Source organism: Schistocerca serialis, chromosome 7 (genome assembly GCF_023864345.2).
Source record: "Schistocerca serialis cubense isolate TAMUIC-IGC-003099 chromosome 7, iqSchSeri2.2, whole genome shotgun sequence".
NCBI classification, from domain to species: Eukaryota; Metazoa; Arthropoda; class Insecta; order Orthoptera; family Acrididae; genus Schistocerca; species Schistocerca serialis.
Genome location: NC_064644.1, coordinates 531,622,596 through 531,627,521, shown reverse-complemented (window position 1 = coordinate 531,627,521; position 4,926 = coordinate 531,622,596). Strand labels below are relative to the sequence as shown.

The 4,926-nt window shown below is 45.6% G+C and overlaps 1 pseudogene; it reads right to left on the bottom strand.

The window, feature by feature from the left end:
* Positions 1-1,036: 1,036 nt before the first annotated feature.
* LOC126413650 (5S ribosomal RNA) lies at positions 1,037-1,154 on the bottom strand (annotated as a pseudogene).
* Positions 1,155-4,926: the final 3,772 nt, after the last annotated feature.

Genomic DNA, 4,926 nt, shown 5'->3' with positions numbered 1-4,926 from the left:
TCGGTTTATTGGGAGACTGTTAGGAAAGTATGTTTCATCTGTAAAGGAGACCACATATAGAACACTTGGGCGACCCATTGTTCAGTACTGTTCGAGAGTTTGGGATCGGCATCAGGTAGCATTAAATGAGGCCAGCGAACCAAATCAGAGGCAGGCTGCTAGATTTGTTACTGGCAGGTCTGAACGTCACACAAGTGTGACGGAGATGCTTTGGGAACTCAAAAGGGAATCGATGGAGGGGGGACACGTTCTTTTTGATGAGTACAGTTGAGAAAATTTAGAGAGCCAGCTGTTGAGGCTGACTGCAGAACGATTCTGCTTCTGCCAATGAACAGTTTGAGTAAGGACCACGAAGATAAGATTAGAGTGATTATGATTGAATAGGAGGCATATAGATATTCATTTTTCCCTCGCTCTGTTTTCGAATGGAACAGGATAGGAAATGACTAGTACTGGTAAGGCATACCCTCCGTCAGGCACCATACGGTGGCTTTCGGAGTGTGTATGTGGATGTAGATGAAGATCTATAGTAAAGTACGTAAACCTGAGTGTCCAGACAGAGATTCGAATAGTGGTCTCCCTGATATGAGTGTCGTACAGTTGTCCCATCTCGCTCGTCACAATCACAAAGCTAGTCCGGTAATCCATGAGCTCGCTTTTTGTCAATAGCAACCAATGTATCGAACGCCTATCTGAAACCAAGGAACACAGCGTCATCCTGTTACACAGTGATAGCACAGAGATGATGACCGTCGCTGACTAATGTTTGCCAAAGGTAGCTTCAAAACCCAACGACATATGCGGTTTAGTAGTTTAATGTAGATAGACTTAAAAAACCACTCCGTCTACACGCCAAAAGTGGCCCATCGGAACCATCCGACCGCCGCGTCGTCCACAGAGGAGGATGCAGATAGGAGGGGCGTGTGGTCAGCACACCGCTCTCCCGGTCGTAATTATGGATTCTTGACCAAAGCCACTATTATTCGGTCGAGTAGCTCCTCAAATGGCATCACGAGCCTGAGTGCACCCCGAAAAATGGCAACAGTGCATGGCGGCCTGGACGGTCACCCATCCAAATGCCAACCACGCCCGACAGCGCTTAACTTCTGTGATCTCACGGGAACTGGTGTATCCACTGTGGCAAGACCGTTGCCATAGGTAGACTTAGTACACCAATATTCTGGTTGTTGTACGACTGTATCAGGTAAAATGCTCCATGATTTAGAATATTGTTTCTGGTCAGAAGCATTTGCACTGACACAAATGAAAAGAGTTACATCATGGACACCTTTACCGAACGCTATCAGAATTATAATCGAGTAATCACATGCTTGATGGCTATGTTACTAATAATTTTATCCCGATGGGAGCTTTTTTTCAGTACAGGAAAAAAACATAGATGAATCTTCACGCTTCGAGGAAGCTCTAATGCTTAGGATGAAGGTCGTGGGAAAATCATGTCGACAGATCGCGCAGACAGTCGGCTGTAGTGCAGTGACAACCGAGTGAGCTGTGACGAGTCAGACTCAACACATGAGTGTGGCAAGGAGAGTAGGCATGGATGTTTTCGGCAGGACCACACTGTGGCAACATCGTCGGATTGTTAACAGGTTAATGAGAGCCGGGTTGAGGTCTCTAGTTGCCATCTGCCACCTCTGGCATCATACGACTTACAATAAAGACTTCCATGGTCTAAAGCCAGAGTCAACTTGGACATCGAATTGCTTTCTGTGATGTTCAGCGAGGAGCCGCATTTCTGTTTGTGGCAGGCGGATCGACGCCCCTGTGCTCCATTAACGACTTGCAGAAAGATCCAGAAAGCAGCGAATCTTGAGATCCACATCAGTACAGTTCCTGGAATCGCAGTGTGGGGAGCTGTTAGATACAACAGGACTGATTTTGCAATATTTAAAGGGAGACAAACTTATCGCCCCTATGTGGAAATTGTATATCGTCCAATGATAGTGGTGCCACACCACATCCAGCAATAGACATCAATGCCACGGACATTAATTATGTCTCACTGCAATCCACAACGATGATTGAGAGCAGCTAAAGAAGACACGCTCTCTCTCTCAGCACCTCACATGGTGGTCAACATAGAGCGCTTTGGTCCTGTTCGAGACCTCATGTGAAGCAGACAGCATCTTCGAGTATTACAAGGGTACGAGGGTTGCCCAGAAAATAATGCACTGCATTTTTTTTTCTTCAACAGCTCTTTATTGAACGTAATGAGAATTACAAACACGAAAGAATGGTGTTTATCTACACACCCTATTTGTCCACGTAATCTCCATGCCGTTACATGGCCTTCCTACATCCCGAAACAAGGGCTTGTATGCCCTGTCGGTAACAATCCTTGTGGTGAAGCCAGTGCTTCACTGTATGAATCACCTCCTCATCGTCCTCAAAATGTCTTTCACGAATTGCATCCTTTAATGGCCCAAACAAGTGGAAGTCCGAGGGGGCTAGGTCAGCTGTGACAGGTGTGACAGTCGTGGATGGTCTCCCTGACCGCTGCAAATCGTGGAGCTCCGCCGAACCGCCTTCTGATGACCTCAACCTCCGTACCCAGCGACTTACTTCTGCCGGCAGCAGATGCTCCATAGACTTTGCACAAGCTTTTGTGAATATTCCCCTCAGTTTCTTTCTCTGCAGTGAGTAATTCAATGACGGAACGTTGCTTGCCATTTTGGAACTGGATTCATTACAGGTGGTACAGACAAGCCGTCGTGTGAATACCTTTGAACACATTATCCGAAAACTGTCTTGAGGAGCTAAATCGACAGCCAACGCGTAATGGAAATATTTTAGATCTGGTAGCCACGAACAGACCAGACCTCATCGACGGTGTCAGTGTTGAGACAGGGATTAGCGATCACGATGTTGTCATTACGACTATGGTTACGAAAGTTAAAAAGTCGGTCAAGAAGCCTAGGAGGGTATCCTTACTAGAAAGAGTAGATAAGCAGTTGTTAGTAAATGAATCGACTTCATTTACTTCCGGTACGATGGACGTGGAAGAATTATGGTCAAATTTTAAACATATTGTAAATCACGCACTGGACAAGTATGTGCCGAAAAAGTGGTTTACGGACAGAAAAAACCCACCGTGGTTTAACAGCGAAATTCGGAGAATGCTCAGGAAGCAAAGGCAGTTGCACTCGCGGTACAAGAAAGATCGGGAGAATGAGGACAGGCAAAAGTTGTAGAGATTCGTGCTGCTGTAAAAAGAGCGATGCGCGAAGCATTCAACCACTACCACCGTCTTACCTTAGCAAAAGATCTTGCTGAAAACCCAAGGAAACTCTGGTCTTACGTAAAATTGGTAAGCGGGTCGAAGGCTTCCATCCAGTTACTCACTGATCAGTCTGGCCTGGCAACGGAGGACAGCAAAACGAAAGCTGAAATTTTAAATTTAGCATTTGAGAAGTATTTCACGCAGGAGGATCGTACAAACATACCGCCGTTTGAGTCTCGTACAGATTCCCGTATGGAGGACATAGTGATAGACATCCCTGGGTTTGTGAAGCAGCTGAACGGGTTGAAAATAAATAAATCGCCAGGTCCTGATGGGATTCCAATTCGGTTTTACAGGGAGTACTCTACTGCATTGGCTCCTTACTTAGCTTGCATTTATAGCGAATCTCTTGTCCAACGTAAAGTCCCGAGCGACTGAAAAAAAGCACAGGTGACGCCTGTATATAAGAAGGGTAGAAGGACGGATCCTCAAAATTACAGACCAGTATCCTTAACATCGGTTTGTTGCAGGATTCTCGAACATATTCTCAGTTCGAATATAATGAATTTCCTTGAGACAGAGAAGTTGCTGTCGACGCATCAGCACGGCTTTAGAAAGCATCGCTCCTGCGAAACGCAACTCGCCCTTTTTTCACATGATATCTTGCGGACCATGGATGAAGGGTATCAGAGGGATGCCATATTCCTTGACTTCCGGAAAGCGTTCGACTCGGTGCCCCACTGCAGACTCCTAACTAAGGTACGAGCATATGGGTTGGTTCCCAAGTATGTGAGTGACTCGAAGACTTCTTAAGTAATATAACCGAGTGCGTTGTCATCGATGGTGAGTGTTCATCGGAGGTGAGGGTATCATCTGGAGTGCCCCAGTGAAGTGTGGTAGGTCCGCTGTTGTTTTCTATCTACATAAATGATCTTTTGGATAGGGTGGATAGCAATGTGCGGTTGTTTGCTGATGATGCTGTGGTGTACAGGAAGGTGTCGTCGTTGAGTGACCGTAGGAGGATACAAGATGACTTGGACAGGATTTGTGATTGGTGTAAAGAATGGCAGATAACTCTAAATATAGATAAATGTAAATTAATGCAGATGAATAGGAAAAAGTATCCCGTAATGTTTGAATACTCCATTAGTAGTGTAGCGCTTGAAACAGTGACGTCGATTAAATATTTGGGCGTAACACTGCAGAGCGATATGAACTGGGACAAGCATGTAATGGCAGTTGTGGGGAAGGTAGATAGTCGTCTTCGGTTCATTGGTAGAATTTTGGGAAGATGTGGTTCATCTGTAAAGGAGACCGCTTATAATACACTAATGCGACCTATTCTTGAGTACTGCTCGAGCGTTTGGGATCCCTATCACGTCGTATTGAGGGAGGACATAGAAGGAATTCAGAGGTGGGCTGCTAGATTTGTTACTGGTAGGTTTGATCATCACGCGAGTGTTACGGAAATGCATCAGGAACTCGGGTGGGAGTCTCTAGAGGAAAAGAGGCGTTCTTTTCGTGAATCGCTACTGAGGAAATTTAGAGAACCAGCATTTGAGGCTGACTGCAGTACAATTTTACTGCCGCCAACTTACATTTCGTGGAAAGACCACATAGATAAGATAAGATAAGATAAGATAGAGCCTCGTACAGAGGCACATAGGCAGTCATTTTTCCCTCGT